Genomic DNA, 17500 nt, shown 5'->3' with positions numbered 1-17500 from the left:
ACATTTCATACATTTTTCTCCATACTGGTCCCCCATGGGAATCAAACCCACAACCCTGGCGTTGCAAACACCATGCTCTACCAACTTAGCCACACAGGACCGATGAAGATGAAGTACAGGTTCACTTTTGAACGTCCCACGAGCGGTAACTGAGGACAATATGTCATTTCATTCTCCCTTGTTATAACAGCAGATGATTCATCCGATACACGAGAGCAGGATCGATCAATGAGCTAATATACGGTATACATTTCCATGGTGAGGTAGAATACGGTATACATTTCCATGGTGAGGTAGAATATGGTATACATTTCCATGGTGAGGTAGAATACGGTACACATTTACATGGTGAGGTAGAATATGGTATACATTTCCATGGTGAGGTAGAATACGGTATACATTTCCATGGTGAGGTAGAATACGGTATACATTTCCATGGTGAGGTAGAATACGGTATACATTTCCATGGTGAGGTAGAATATGGTATACATTTCCATGGTGAGGTAGAATATGGTATACATTTCCATGGTGAGGTAGAATATGGTATACATTTCCATGGTGAGGTAGAATACGGTATACATTTCCATGGTGAGGTAGAATACGGTATACATTTCCATGGTGAGGTAGAATACGGTATACATTTCCATGGTGAGCTAATATACGGTATACATTTCCATGGTGAGGTAGAATATGGTATACATTTCCATGGTGAGGTAGAATATGGTATACATTTCCATGGTGAGGTAGAATATGGTATACAGTTACATGATGGAGGATGAATTCCCAGCATTATTACAAATATCTAGAACCTGAAGCGTATTGATTAGTAACTCTCCTCTCCTCTAAGAGGTATTGATTAGTAACCCTCCTCTCCTCTAAGAGGTATTGATTAGTAATCCTCCTCTCCTCTAAGAGGTATTGATTAGTAACCCTCCTCTAAGAGGTATTGATTAGTAACCCTCCTCTCCTCTAAGAGGTATTGATTAGTAATCCTCCTCTCCTCTAAGAGGTATTGATTAGTAACCCTCCTCTCCTCTAAGAGGTATTGATTAGTAATCCTCCTCTCCTCTAAGAGGTATTGATTAGTAACCCTCCTCTCCTCTAAGAGGTATTGATTAGTAACCCTGCTCTAAGAGGTATTGCTTAGTAACCCTCCTCTCCTCTAAGAGGTATTGATTAGTAACCCTCCTCTCCTCTAAGAGGTATTGATTAGTAATCCTCCTCTCCTCTAAGAGGTATTGATTAGTAACCCTCCTCTCCTCTAAGAGGTATTGCTTAGTAACCCTCCTCTCCTCTAAGAGGTATTGATTAGTAACCCTCCTCTCCTCTAAGAGGTATTGATTAGTAACCCTCCTCTCCTCTAAGAGGTATTGATTAGTAACCCTCCTCTCCCTAAGAGGTATTGATTAGTAACCCTCCTCTCCTCTAAGAGGTATTGATTAGTAACCCTCCTCTCCTCTAAGAGGTATTGATTAGTAATCCTCCTCTCCTCTAAGAGGTATTGATTAGTAACCCTCCTCTCCTCTAAGAGGTATTGATTAGTAACCCTCCTCTAAGAGGTATTGATTAGTAACCCTCCTCTCCTCTAAGAGGTATTGATTAGTAACCCTCCTCTCCTCTAAGAGGTATTGATTAGTAACCCTCCTCTAAGAGGTATTGATTAGTAACCCTCCTCTCCTCTAAGAGGTATTGATTAGTAACCCTGCTCTCCTCTAAGAGGTATTGATTAGTAACCCTGCTCTCCTTCAGTCTCCCCCTTCACCCGTCTCTCCCTTCCTCCTCCTCCCGTCTCTGGTGGGGTCTCACATTCTCTGACTCGACACTCTGGGGGGGAGAGTCCTATAACAGGCTGACAGTGGTGTGTGTGTGTGTGTGTGTGTGTGTGTGTGTGTGTGTGTGTGTGTGTGTGTGTGTGTGTGTGTGTGTGTGTGTGTGTGTGTGTGTGTGTGTGTGTGTGTGTGTGTGTGTGTGTGTGTGTGTGTGTGTGCCCTTCACCTAACCCCAGAGGTCATAAACGGCCTGTCAGAGGCTTAACTCAGGCTGTCTCTGTCATGTTGGGGTGTTTGCACACACACACACACACACACAAATAGGATTTCCACAGCGTGAGTGTGGTACAGGCTTTCTTCCATATGTGTGTGTGTGTGTGTGACACAAACTTTCCACCTCATGCCCTAACCAGATCTGGGTCATTGAGGGTCACTAGGCAGAGAGAGGGAGGGTGAAGACTACTGACTCAACCAAATCAAATCAAATTCAAATGTATTTATATAGCCCTTCGTACATCAGCTGATATTCTCAAAGTGCTGTACAGAAACCCAGCCTAAAACCCCAAACAGCAAGCAAAGCATGTGAAAGAAGCACGGTGGCTAGGAAAAACTCCCTAGGAAAAACTCCCTAGAAAGGCCAAAAACCTAGGAAGAAACCTAGAGAGGAACCAGGCTATGAGGGGTGGCCAGTCCTCTTCTGGCTGTGCAGGGTGGATATTATAACAGAACATGGTCAAGATGTTAAAATGTTAAAATGTTCATAAATGACCAGCATGGTCAAATAATAATAATCATAGTAGTTGTCGAGGGTGCAACAAGCACGTCCGGTGAACAGGTCAGTGTTCCATAGCCGCAGGCAGAACAGTTGAAACTGGAGCAGCAGCACGGCCAGGTGGACTGGGGACAGCAAGGAGTCATCATACCAGGTAGTCCTGAGGCATGGTCCTAGGGCTCAGGTCCTCCGAGAAAAAGACAGAAAGAGAGAAAGAGAGAATTAGAGAGAGCATATTTAAATACACACAGGACACCGGATAAGACAAGAGAAATACTCCAGATGTAACAGACTGACCCTAGCCCCCGACACATAAACTACTGCAGCATAAATACTGGAGGCTGAGACAGGAGGGATCAGAAGACACTGGCCCCATCCGATGATACCCCCAGACAGGGCCAAACAGGCAGGATATAACCCCACCCACTTTGCCAAAGCACAGCCCCCACACCACTAGAGGGATGTCTTCAACCATCAACTTACCGTCCTAAGACAAGGCCGAGTATAGCCCACAACGATCTCCGCCATGGCACAACCCAAGGGGGGCGCCAACCCAGACAGGAAGACCACGTCAGTGACTCAACCCACTCAAGTGACGCACCCCTCCCATTGACGGCATGGAAGAACACCAGTAGGCCAGTGACTCAGCCCCTGTAAAAGGGTTAGAGGCAGAGAATCCCAGTGGAAAGAGGGGAACCGGCAAGGCAGAGACAGCAAGGGCGGTTCGTTGCTCCAGCCTTTCCGTTCACCTTCACACTCCTGGGCCAGACTATACTTCATCATAGGACCTACTGAAGAGATAAGTCTTCAGTAAAGACTTAAAGGTTGAGACTGAGTCTGCGTCTCTCACATTGGTAGGCAGACCATTCCATAAAAATGGAGCTCTATAGGAGAAAGCCCTACCTCCAGCCGTTTGCTTAGAAATTCTAGGGACAATTAGGAGGCCTGCGTCTTGTGACCGTAGCGTACGTGTAGGTATGTACGGCAGGACCAAATCGGAAAGATAGGTAGGAGCAAGCCCATGTAATGCTTTGTAGGTTAGCAGTAAAACCTTGAAATCAGCCCTTGCCTTAACAGGAAGCCAGTGTAGGGAGGCTAGCACTGGAGTAATATGATCAAATTTTTTGGTTCTAGTCAGGATTCTAGCAGCCGTATTTAGCACTAACTGAAGTTTATTTAGTGCTTTATCCGGGTAGCCGGAAAGTAGAGCATTGCAGTAGTCCAGCCTAGAAGTAACAAAAGCATGGATCAATTTTTCTGCGTAATTTTTGGACAGAAAATTTCTGATTTTTGCAATGTTACTTAGATGGAAAAAAGCTGTCCTTGAAACAGTCTTGATATGTTCTTCAAAAGAGAGATCAGGGTCCAGAGTAACGCCGAGGTCCTTCACAGTTTTATTTGAGACGACTGTACAACCATCCAGATTAATTGTCAGATTCAACAGAAGATCTCTTTGTTTCTTGGGACCTAGAACAAGCATCTCTGTTTTGTCCGAGTTTAAAAGTAGAAAGTTTGCAGCCATCCACTTCTTTATGTCTGAAACACAGGCTTCTAGCGAGGGCAATTTTGGGGCTTCACCATGTTTCATTGAAATGTACAGCTGTGTGTCGTCCGCATAGCAGTGAAATTTAACATTATGTTTTCGAATGACATCCCCAAGAGGTAAAATATATAGTGAAAACAATAGTGGTCCTAAAACGGAACCTTGAGGAACACCGAAATTTACAATTGATTTGTCAGAGGACAAACCATTCACAGAGACAAACTGATATCTTTCCGACAGATAAGATCTAAACCAGGCCAGAACTTGTCCATGTAGACCAATTTGGGTTTCCAATCTCTCCAAAAGAATGTGGTGATCGATGGTATCAAAAGCGGCACTAAGATCTAGGAGCACGAGGACAGATGCAGAGCCTCGGTCTGACGTCATTAAAAGGTCATTTACCACCTTCACAAGTGCAGTCTCAGTGCTATGATGGGGTCTAAAACCAGACTGAAGCGTTTCGTATACATTGTTTGTCTTCAGGAAGGCAGTGAGTTGCTGTGCAACAGCTTTTTCAAAAATTTTTGAGAGGAATGGAAGATTCGATATAGGCCGATAGTTTTTTATAATTTCTGGATCAAGATTCGGCTTTTTCAAGAGAGGCTTTATTACTGCCACTTTTAGTGAGCTTGGTACACATCCGGTGGATAGAGAGCCGTTTATTATGTTCAACATAGGAGGGCCAAGCACAGGAAGCAGCTCTTTCAGTAGTTTAGTTGGAATAGGGTCCAGTATGCAGCTTGAGGGTTTGGAGGCCATGATTATTTTCATCATTGCGTCAAGAGATATAGTACTAAAACACTTTAGTATCTCCCTTGATCCTAGGTCCTGGCAGAGTTGTGTAGACTCAGGACAATGGAGCTTTGGAGGAATACCCAGATTTAAAGAGGAGTCTGTAATTTGCTTTCTAATGATCATGATCTTTTCCTCAAAGAAGTTCATAAATGTATTACTGCTGAAGTGAAAGCCATCCATCATTTGCGAAGGCTGCTTTTTAGTTAGCTTTGCGACAGTATCAAAAAGAAATTTCGGATTGTTCTTATTTTCCTCAATTAAGTTGGAAAAATAGGATGATCGAGCAGCAGTGAGGGCTCTTCGATACTGCACGGTACTGTCTTTCCAAGCTAGTCGGAAGACTTCCAGTTTGGTGTGGCTCCATTTCCGTTCCAATTTTCTGGAAGCTTGCTTCAGAGCTCGTGTATTTTCTGTATACCAGGAAGCTAGTTTCTTATGACAGATGTTTTTCGTTTTTAGGGGTGCAACTGCATCTAGGGTATTGCGCAAGGTTAAATTGAGTTCCTCGGTTAGGTGGTTAACTGATTTTTGTCCTCTGACGTCCTTGGGTAGGCAGAGGCAGTCTGGAAGGGCATCAAGGAATCTTTGGGTTGTCTGAGAATTTATAGCACGACTTTTAATGCTCCTTGGTTGGGGTCTGAGCAGATTATTTGTTGCAATTGCAAACGTAAAAAATGGTGGTCCGATAGTCCAGGATTATGAGGAAAAACATTTAGATCCACAACATTTATTCCATGGGACAAAACTAGGTCCAGAGTATGACTGTGGCAGTGAGTAGGTCCAGAGACATGTTGGACAAAACCCACTGAGTCGATGATGGCCCCGAAAGCCTTTTGGAGTGGGTCTGTGGACTTTTCCATGTGAATGTTAAAGTCACCAAAAATGTGAATATTATCTGCGATGACTACAAGATCCGATAGGAATTCAGGGAACTCAGTGAGGAACACTGCATATGTCCCAGGAGGCTTGTAAACAGTAGCTATAAAAAGTGAGTGAGTAGGCTGCATAGATTTCATGACTAGAAGCTCAAAAGACGAAAACGTCATTGTTTTTTTTTTTGTAAATTGAAATTTGCTGTCGTAAATGTTAGCAACACCTCCGCCTTTGCCGGATGCACGGGGGGTATGGTCACTAGTGTAACCAGGGGGTGAGGCCTCATTTAACACAGTAAATTCATCAGGCTTAAGCCATGTTTCAGTCAGGCCAATCACATCAAGATTATTATCAGTGATTAGTTCATTGACTATAACTGCCTTGGAAGTGAGGGATCTAACATTAAGTAACCCAATTTTGAGATGTGAGGTATCACAATCTCTTTCAATAATGGCAGGAATGGAGGAGGTCTTTATACTAGTGAGATTGCTAAAGCGAACACCGCCATTTTTAATTTTGCCCAACCTAGATCGAGGCACAGACACGGTCTCAATGGGGAAAGCTGAGCTGACTACGCTGACTGTGCTAGTGGCAGACTCCACTAAGCTGGCAGGCTGTCTAACAGCCTGCTGCCTGGCCTGCACCCTATTTCATTGTGGAGCTAGAGGAGTTAGAGCCCTGTCTATGTTCGTGATAAGATGAGAGCACCCCTCCAGCTAGGATGGAGTCCGTCACTCCTCAACAGGCCAGGCTTGGTCCTGTTTGTGGGTGAGTCCCAGAAAGGGGGCCAATTATCTACAAATTCTATCTTTTGGGAGGGGCAGAAAACAGTTTTCAACCAGCGATTGAGTTGTGAGACTCTGCTGTAGAGCTCATCACTCCCCCTAACTGGGAGGGGGCCAGAGACTCTCTGCTGTAGAGCTCATCACTCCCCCTAACTGGGAGGGGGCCAGAGACAATTACTCGATGCCGACACATCTTTCTAGCTGATTTACACGCTGAAGCTATGTTGCGCTTGGTGACCTCTGACTGTTTCATCCTAACATCGTTGGTGCCGACGTGGATAACAATATCTCTATACTCTCTACACTCGCCAGTTTTAGCTTTAGCCAGCACCGTCTTTAGATTAGCCTTAACGTCGGTAGCCCTGCCCCCTGGTAAACAGTGTATGATCGCTGGATGATTAGTTTTAAGTCTAATACTGCGGGTAATGGAGTCGCCAATGACTAGGGTTTTCAATTTGTCAGAGCTAATGGTGGGAGCCGTCGGCGTCTCAGACCCCACAACGGGAGGAGTAGAGACCAGAGAAATCTCGGCCTCCGACTCCGACTCGCTTAATGGGGAGAACCGGTTGAAAGTTTCTGTCGGCTGAATAAGCGACACCGGTTGAGCATTCCTACAGCGTTTCCCTCCAGAAGCCATGAGAAAGATGTCGAACGTTAGTACCCCTAGAAGACTCCAGAGAGGGAGGGAGGGAGGGAGGGAATAGAAAATAGTTTCTACAATATTTATCTTCTCTCAGGATTCTACCAGCCCAGCAGCCAAATCACATGCAAATCTCACACACACACACACACACACACACACACACACACACACACACACACACACACACACACACACACACACACACAATACAAATTACAATCTCACACAGCAGCTGGCTCTCTGGATCTATTGTAACCTGACAAGAGAGAGGGGTTTTGATGTGTTTATCCAGGCATTGATACAAGCGGTTCATTTTCTCCAGCGCTGGAAGATAGACAGTTTGAAAAGACGTTTACTTAGTTCTGCCGAGATTCATTGGTATGAGAGAGAGAGAGAGAGAGAGAGAGAGAGAGAGAGAGAGAGAGAGAGAGAGAGATCATATATATACAGTGGGGGGGAAAAGTATTTGATCCCTGCTGATTTTGTACGTTTGCCCACTTACAAAGAAATGATCAGTCTATAATTTTAATAGTAGGTTTATTTGAACAGTGAGAGACAGAATAACAACAAAAGAATCCAGAAAAACGCGTGTCAAAAACGTTATAAAATGATTTGCATTTTAATGAGGGAAATAAGTATATATATATATATATATGACCTCTCTGCTGTCTGCTACATGTCCTGCTGGTAGAATGACCTCTCTACTGTCTGCTACATGTCCTGCTGGTAGAATGACCTCTCTGCTACATGTCCAGCTGGTAGAATGACCTCTCTGCTACATGTCCTGCTGGTAGAATGACCTCTCTGCTGTCTGCTACATGTCCAGCTGGTAGAATGACCTCTCTACTGTCTGCTACATGTCCAGCTGGTAGAATGACCTCTCTGCTACATGTCCAGCTGGTAGAATGACCTCTCCTCTGTCTGTCCTGCTGGTAGAATGACCTCTCTGCTGTCTGCTCCTGCTGGTAGAATGACCTCTCTACTGTCTGCTACATGTCCTGCTGGTAGAATGACCTCTCTGCTGTCTGTCCTGCTTGTAGAATGACCTCTCTACTGTCTGCTACATGTCCTGCTGGTAGAATGACCTCTCTGCTGTCTGCTACATGTCCTGCTGGTAGAATGACCTCTCTACTGTCTGCTACATGTCCTGCTGGTAGAATGACCTCTCTGCTGTCTGTCCTGCTGGTAGAATGACCTCTCTACTGTCTGCTACATGTCCAGCTGGTAGAATGACCTCTCTGCTGTCTGCTACATGCCCTGCTGGTAGAATGACCTCTCTACTGTCTGCTACATGTCCTGCTGGTAGAATCACCTATCTGCTGTCTGCTACATGTCCAGCTGGTAGAATGACCTCTCTGCTGTCTGCTACATGCCCTGCTGGTAGAATGACCTCTCTGCTGTCTGCTGTCTGTCCTGCTGGTAGAATGACCTCTCTGCTGTCTGCTACATGTCCTGCTGGTAGAATGACCTCTCTACTGTCTGCTACATGTCCAGCTGGTAGAATGACCTCTCTGTTGTCTGTCCTGCTGGTAGAATGACCTCTCTACTGTCTGCTACATGTCCTGCTGGTAGAATGACCTCTCTGCTACATGTCCAGCTGGTAGAATGACCTCTCTACTGTCTGCTACATGTCCTGCTGGTAGAATGACCTCTCTGCTGTCTGCTACATGTCCAGCTGGTAGAATGACCTCTCTACTGTCTGCTACATGTCCTGTTTGTAGAATGACCTCTCTACTGTCTGCTACATGTCCAGCTGGTAGAATGACCTCTCTGCTACATGTCCAGCTGGTAGAATGACCTCTCTACTGTCTGCTACATGTCCAGCTGGTAGAATGACCTCTCTACTGTCTGCTACATGTCCAGCTGGTAGAATGACCTCTCTGCTACATGTCCAGCTGGTAGAATGACCTCTCTGCTGTCTGTCCTGCTGGTAGAATGACCTCTCTACTGTCTGCTACATGTCCAGCTGGTAGAATGACCTCTCTGCTACATGTCCTGCTGGTAGAATGACCTCTCTGCTGTCTGCTACATGTCCAGCTGGTAGAATGACCTCTCTGCTGTCTGTCCAGCTGGTAGAATGACCTCTCTACTGTCTGCTACATGTCCAGCTGGTAGAATGACCTCTTTGCTGTCTGTCCAGCTGGTAGAATGACCTCTCTGCTGTCTGCTACATGTCCAGCTGGTAGAATGACCTCTCTGCTGTCTGCTACATGTCCTGCTGGTAGAATGACCTCTCTGCTGTCTGCTACATGTCCAGCTGGTAGAATGACCTCTCTGTGAACCAAGCCTGCTCGATAAGAGACTTGTATTATCTCCCAGAGGTCATGCAGAGGCTTTGGCTCAGTCAGTTAAAACAGTCTTCGCACATGACCAACAGACAGACAGACAGACAGACAGACAGACAGACAGACAGACAGACAGACAGACAGACAGACAGACAGACAGACAGACAGACAGACAGACAGACAGACAGACAGACAGACAGACAGACAGACAGACAGACAGACAGACAGACATTGCTGAGGTCAGGGTACATATTAGTGAACTTATAGAGGACAGATGGTCAGATTTGTGAGAAACAAACACATTCCTGTCCACACACACACACACACACACACACACACACACACACACACACACAGCAGGAGAGACACAAGGATCATGCCCATGTCTCTAACAGAGAGACAGAACAGTAGTCTCATGTCTCTAACAGAGAGAGACAGAACAGTAGTCTCATGTCTCTAACAGAGAGAGACAGAACAGTAGTCTCATGTCTCTAACAGAGAGACAGAACAGTAGTCTCATGTCTCTAACAGAGAGACAGAACAGTAGTCTCATGTCTCTAACAGAGAGAGACAGAACAGTAGTCTCATGTCTCTAACAGAGAGACAGAACAGTAGTCTCATGTCTCTAACAGAGAGAGACAGAACAGTAGTCTCATGTCTCTAACAGAGAGACAGAACAGTAGTCTCATGTCTCTAACAGAGAGAGACAGAACAGTAGTCTCATGTCTCTAACAGAGAGACAGAACAGTAGTCTCATGTCTCTAACAGAGAGACAGAACAGTAGTCTCATGTCTCTAACAGAGAGAGACAGGAGTCAGGACAGAGACCTATTTATACCCGTCAAGTCCTCTCCTGTCCTCAGGGAATATTCTTTATCCGTTTGTTATCTCAGTTCATCTGGGTTCAACATGTTATGTTATCACACAGAGTAATGCCGATCCTGGAACGTTCTTTTGAGTTTGGTTTGAACCCCGAGTCACGTGTAAATAGAATCGCCGTCTGAATTTGTGTAGAGACAGAACTCTAATTGACCGAATACTACACGTTTTGACTCCTTGAGCAGTATCCTAAATGAATACAATCCTTCATTTGTCTTCTTATGGGAGGTAGGTGAGGGAGAAGGACAGAGGAGGACACATTGGGGGAGGGAGCAGGACAGAGGACAAAACAGGACGCCTTCTCTGCATTAGCTGCTTATGTGCTGAGGGAATTCAAACAATGGCGCACACACACACACACACACACACACACACACACACACACACACACACACACACACACACACACACACACACACACACACACACACACACACACACACACACACACACGACATATAAGGGGCTCAGCACTCGCGCGTGCTGTGCTATAGGGAATTAAAGCAATGGCTCCAGAATGAATCCAGAATCAATAAGAGCTGTAAGGGTTAATGAATGGGTGGATGGATGGTAATTCAGGAAGGCCTGGTGTGTGTGTGTGTGTGTGTGTGTGTGTGTGTGTGTGTGTGTGTGTGTGTGTGTGTGTGTGTCTGTGTCTGTGTCTGTGTGTGTGTGTGTGTGTACAGCTTAACTGGAGATATATACCTCACCATGGCGGTAAGCTGGGCTGTAGAGGAGGAGGGGTTAGAGAGAGGATGGGTTAGGGGAGGAGGGGTTAGAGGGGGTTAGGGGAGGAGGGGTTAGGGGGAGGAGGGGTTAGAGGGGGTTAGAGGGAGGAGGGGTTAGAGGGGGTTAGGGGAGGAGGGGTTAGAGGGAGGAGGGGTTAGAGGGGGTTAGAGGGAGGAGGGGTTAGAGGGGGTTAGGGGAGGAGGTTAGAGGGGGTTAGAGGGAGGAGGGGTTAGAGGGGTTAGGGGAGGAGGGGTTAGAGGGGGTTAGAGGGAGGAGGGGTTAGAGGGGTTAGAGGGAGGAGGGTTAGGGAGAAGGGGTTGGAGGGAGGAGGGGTTAGGGGAGGAGGGGTTAGAGGGGTTAGAGGGAGGAGGAGTTAGAGGGAGGAGGGGTTAGGGGAGGAGGGGTTGGAGGGAGGAGGGGTTAGAGGGGGTTAGGAGGGGTTAGGGGAGGAGGGATTGGAGGGAGGAGGGGATGGAGGGAGGAGGGATAGAGGGAGGAGGGGATAGAGGGAGGAGGGGTTAGAGGGAGGAGGGGTTAGAGGGAGGAGGGGTTAGAGGGGGGAGGGGGAGGAGGGGATTGGAGGGAGGAGGGGATGGAGGGAGGAGGGGATAGAGGGAGGAGGGGATAGAGGGAGGAGGGATAGAGGGAGGAGAGGTTAGGGGAGGAGGGATAGAGGGAGGAGGGGATAGGGGAGGAGGGGATGGAGGGAGGAGGGATAGAGGGAGGAGGGATAGAGGGAGGAGAGGTTAGGGGAGGAGGGGATAGAGGGAGGAGGGGATAGGGGAGGAGGGGATAGGGGAGGAGGGGTTAGAGGGAGGAGGGGTTAGAGGGAGGAGGGGATGGAGGGAGGAGGGGATGGAGGGAGGAGGGGATGGAGGGAGGAGGGATAGAGGGAGGAGAGGTTAGGGGCGGAGGGATTGGAGGGAGGAGGGGATGGAGGGAGGATGGGTTAGGGGAGGAGGGGTTGGAGGGAGGAGGAGTTAGAGGGGGTTAGGGGAGGAGGGGTTGAGGGGGTTAGAGGGAGGAGGAGTTAGGGGGGTTAGGGGAAGGGTTAAGGGGAGGAGGGATTGGATGGAGGGGGGATGGAGGGAGGAGGGGTTAGACGGATAGGGGAGGAGGGGTTGGAGGGAGGAGGGGATAGAGGGAGGAGGGGATAGAGGGAGGAGGGGATAGGGGAGGAGGGATAGGGGGAGAAGGGGATAGGGGAGGAGGGGATAGAGGGAGGAGGGGATCGGGGAGGAGGGGATAGAGGGAGGAGGGGATAGGGGAGGAGGGGATAGAGGGAGGAGGGGTTAGGGGAGGAGAGGATAGAGGGAGGAGGGATAGAGGGAGGAGAGGATAGAGGGAGGAGGGATAGAGGGAGGAGGGAGAGAGGAGGGGATAGAGGGAGGAGGGGATAGGGGAGGAGGAGAGGGGGGGGGGGTTAGGGGGAGGAGGGGATAGAGGGAGAGGAGGGGATAGAGGGAGGAGGGGAGGGGAGGAGGGGAGAGGGGGAGGGTAGAGGAGGAGGGGGAGGAGGAGGGGGGGGGAGGGGATAGAGGGAGGAGGGGATAGGGGAGGAGGGGAGAGAGGAGGAGGGATAGAGGGAGGAGGGAGAGAGGGAGGAGAGGTTGGGGAGGAGGGGATAGAGGGAGGAGGGGATGGAGGGAGGAGGGGATGGAGGGAGGAGGGATAGAGGGAGGAGAGGTTAGGGGAGGAGGGATTGGAGGGAGGAGGGGATGGAGGGAGGATGGGTTAGGGGAGGAGGGGTTGGAGGGAGGAGGAGTTAGGGAGGAGGGGTTAGAGGGAGGAGGAGTTAGGGGAGGAGGGGTTAGGGGAGGAGGGGTTGGAGGGAGGAGGGTTAGAGGGAGGAGGGAGGAGGAGGAGAGGGGTTAGGGGAGGAGGGGTTAGAGGGGTTAGAGGGAGGAGGGTTAGAGGGGGTTAGGGGGAGGTAGGAGGAGGAGGGATTGGATGGAGGAGGGGATGGAGGGAGGAGGGAGGAGGAGGGAGGGGTAGGGGAGGAGGGGATAGGGAGGAGGATAGAGGGAGGAGGGGATAGAGGGAGGAGGGATAGAGGGAGGAGGGGATAGGGGAGGAGGGGATAGGGGAGGAGGGGATGGAGGGAGGAGGGGATAGGGAGGAGGGGAGGGAGGGGTTAGGGGAGGAGGGGATAGGGGAGGAGGGGATAGAGGGAGGAGGGGTTAGGGGAGGAGGAGAGAGGGAGGAGGGGGATAGAGGGAGGAGGGGTTAGAGGGAGGAGGGGATAGAGGGAGGAGGGGTTGAGAGGGAGGAGGGGTTAGGGGGAGGAGGGGATAGGAGGAGGAGGGATAGGGGAGGAGGGTTAGGGAGGAGGGAGAGGGGAGGGGATAGGGGAGGAGGGGATAGGGGAGGAGGGGTTAGGGGAGGAGGGATAGAGGGAGGAGGGGATAGAGGGAGGAGGGGATAGAGGGAGGAGGGATAGGGGGAGGAGGGGATAGGGGAGGAGAGGGGAGGAGGGGTTAGGGGAGGAGGGGATAGGGGAGGAGGGGTTAGGGAGGAGGGGATAGGGGAGGAGGGGTTAGGGGAGGAGGGGTTAGGGGAGGAGGGAGGGAGGAGGGGTTAGAGGGGGATAGGGGAGGAGGGGTTAGGGGAGGAGGGATAGGGGAGGAGGGGATAGGGGAGGAGGGGATAGAGGGAGGAGGGGATAGAGGGAGGAGGGGTTAGAGGGAGGAGGGGATAGGGGAGGAGGGGTTAGAGGGAGGAGGGGATAGGGGAGGAGGGGAGAGAGGGAGGAGGGGATAGGGGAGGAGGGGTTAGAGGGAGGAGGGGATAGGGGAGGAGGGGTTAGAGGGAGGAGGGGATAGGGGGGAGGAGGGGATAGGGGAGGAGGGGTTAGAGGGAGGAGGGGATAGAGGGAGGAGGGGATAGGGGAGGAGGGGTTAGAGGGAGGAGGGGATAGGGGGAGGAGGGGATGGAGGGAGGAGGGGTTAGAGGGAGGAGGGGTTAGAGGGAGGAGGGGATAGGGGAGGAGGGATAGAGGGAGGAGGGATAGGGGGAGGAGGGGATAGAGGGAGGAGGGGATAGGGGGAGGAGGGGTTAGAGGGAGGAGGGGATAGAGGGAGGAGGGGATAGGGGGAGGAGGGGATAGAGGGAGGAGGGGTTAGACGGAGGAGGGGATAGAGGGAGGAGGGGATAGGGGGAGGAGAGGATGGAGATCGGTGGTCAGAGTTGACATGCTTTGGCTAGGCACCACAGGAATAACACCGACACTAACAAGCTAGATACAGACAGTGGGAGAGAGAGAGAGACAGGCCCTGCTGCGGCTTGGATGCATGGCACTATTTGACAGAGCATTGACAGACAACACTGGCTCTAACGTACATAGAGACTGACAGATAGAGGCCAGGCAATGACAGAGGTGCTAGGCAATGACAGAGGTGCTGAGGTCATTCACAACTTTGCTTTTATGAGGCATAACCAGTTTGTGTGTCTCGCAGCCATGTAAACTACAGTCATGTGTAAACAGAGGTTAGTGTGTAAACAGAGGTTAGTGTGTAGACAGAGAGGTTAGTGTGTAAACAGAGAGGTTAGTGTGTAAACAGAGAGGTTAGTGTGTAAACAGAGAGGTTAGTGTGTAAACAGAGAGGTTAGTGTGTTAACAGAGAGGTTAGTGTGTAAACAGAGAGGTTAGTGTATAAACAGAGATGTGTGTGTGTAGACAGAGAGGTTAGAGTGTAAACAGAGATGTGTGTGTTGACCTATGTCTTGTATTGTACAAGCATACAGTATTTGTAAATCTAAGAGCCTTAGAACTGGAATAAGGATTTGTGTTCCTATCTCAGTGCTTTGAACTTTATAATCCTTCAGTTCAGAACTTTTGTAGTCTGACAAATATATTTAAAGACAAGGTTCTCTTAGCGTATAGAAAGCATCTGTATGTGTGACTAAGGTAGTGGCGGTCATGACATTTTGTCGGACGGTAATTGTCATGCAAATGTCTGCCGGTCTCAAATTAATTGACCGTTAATTAACAATAAACATGTTTAGCATTTAATAAGCTGGTGTGACTTTGTAACATCTACATTTGAAAAAAAATGGAATAAATCCATTTAATATACAGCCTACATCATCATAACAAACATCCATTATTTATTTAGTTGTGATAGGAATATAATCCTGGGAATGTCTTAGAAATCAAATCGTAAGGGTTGGATGATTTAGAAAAAGTTGCAAAACATAGGCATGTGCTCTGATCCTGCCCGCGGAGAGGGAGGGAGGGAGGGAGGGAGGGAGGGAGGGAGGGAGGGAGGGAGGGAGGGAGGGAGGGAGAAAGAGAGAGAGTTGGATCTGAATGGAGTTGTTGTGTGTAGCTCAACTGTAGGACGGTGAGAAGTACAGTAAAGTTAGGACTAGCCTCAATTAGCCTAGCTAGCTAGCTTCTCTCAGTTTGATGTAGTCGAGACGGGTAGTAATTAGCTTAGCTAGCTAGCTTCTCTCAGTTTGATGTAGTCGAGACGGGTAGTAATTAGCTTAGCTAGCTAGCTTCTCTCAGTTTGATGTAGTCGAGACGGGTAGTAATTAGCTTAGCTAGCTAGCTTCTCTCAGTTTGATGTAGTCGAGACGGGTAGTAATTAGCTTAGCTAGCTAGCTTCTCTCAGTTTGATGTAGTCGAGACGGGTAGTAATTAGCTTAGCTAGCTGGCTTCTCTCAGTTTGATGTAGTCGAGACGGGTAGTGATTAGCTTAGCTAGCTAGCTTCTCTCAGTTTGATGTCGTCGAGACGGGTTGTAATTAGCTTAGTTAGCTAGCTTCTCTCAGTTTGATGTAGTCAAGACGGGTAGTAATTGGGTGGGATGATAAAGAACTAGCACGAGATAACAGTGGTTGAGGTCTCTCCATGTCTTTCTTACACATACACACACGCACACACGCACACACACACACACGCACGCACGCACGCACGCACGCACGCACACACACACACACACACACACACACACACACACACACACACACACACACACACACACACACACACACACACACACGGCCTCCGCTCTGTAATAGCCTACAGCTGCTCGCTATGTGTCTCTCTGTCTCTCTCTCTGTCTCTGGCTCTCTGGCTCTCTCTCTCTGTCTCTCTGGCTCTCTCTCTCTCTCTGTCTCTCTCTCTCTGTCTCTCTCTCTCGCTCTCTGTCTCGTTCTCTCTCTCTGTCTCACTTTCTCTGTCTGGCTCTCTCTCTCTCTCTCTTTCTCTCTCTCTCTCTGTCTCTCTCTCTGTCTCTGTCTCGTTCTCTCTCTCTGTCTCTCTGGCTCTCTCTCTCTCTTGTCTCTCTCTCTCTGTCTCTCTCTCTCGCTCTCTGTCTCGTTCTCTCTCTCTGTCTCTCTTTCTCTCTCTCTCTCTGTCTCTCTCTCTGTCTCTGTCTCGTTCTCTCTTTCTGTCTGTCTGTCTCTCTCTCTGTCTCTCTCTCTGTCTCTGTCTCGTTCTCTCTCTCTGTCTCTCTCTCTCTGTCTCTCTGTCTCTCTCTCTGTCTCTGTCTCGTTCTCTCTCTCTGTCTCTCTCTCTCCTGTCTCGTTCTCTCTCTCTGTCTCTCTCTCTCTCTCTCTGTCTCTGTCTCGTTCTCTCTCTCTGTCTCTCTCTCTCCCACCATTTCGGTAATGACTCCAGTTTATCAAAGTAGCAAAACAATTGGCTGTATCGCTCACTCAGATTGGACCGGTTGTCCTTTAGGTCCTTTCAGAACGGGTTTTAAAAGTGAATTCATGCATATTTTGTCCGGAGCTGTCCCTTGTCCATTTCGGACTCTAACTCCCATCACCATTTGTCCTCATCATTCAGATTATTCAAATTCAAACATTATGTGTTTAGAGAGTGATTAGAGGTACAAGGGCTGTTAGCAGGTGTGGTAGGCCACCCGTCCTCACCATTTATTTGTGCAATTTTGGATGGGATTACCGTGACCAACTGCCATAGGGAATTTGACTGAGGTTATGACTGGTGACTGAGGTTATGACTGGTGACTGAGGTTATGACTGGTGACTGAGGTTATGACTGGTGACTGAGGTTATGACTGGTGACTGCGGTTATGACTGGTGACTGAGGTTATGACTGGTGACTGCGGTTATGACTGGTGACTGCGGTTATGACTGGTGGCTGAGGTTATGACTGGTGACAGGTTATGACTGGTGACTGCAGTTATGACTGGTGACTGCAGTTATGACTGGTGACTGCATTTATGACTGGTGACTGCATTTATGACTGGTGACTGAGGTTATGACTGGTGACTGAGGTTATGACTGGTGACTGAGGTTATGATTGGTGACTGCATTTATGACGGCCGGTGTGGCAGTACCTCTATGTACTACGCTGTAGTGCTGTGTACAGACCTACTGTATCTGTCTGATCCGTCCATCACCTCCGTCCTTCCATTCTTCCCTCACCATTCCTCCTTCCATCCATTCCTCCTTCCA

The sequence above is a fragment of the Salmo salar genome, chromosome ssa12 (assembly GCF_905237065.1).
Source record: "Salmo salar chromosome ssa12, Ssal_v3.1, whole genome shotgun sequence".
NCBI classification, from domain to species: domain Eukaryota; kingdom Metazoa; phylum Chordata; class Actinopteri; order Salmoniformes; family Salmonidae; genus Salmo; species Salmo salar.
Note: the sequence above shows the minus strand (reverse complement) of the source record.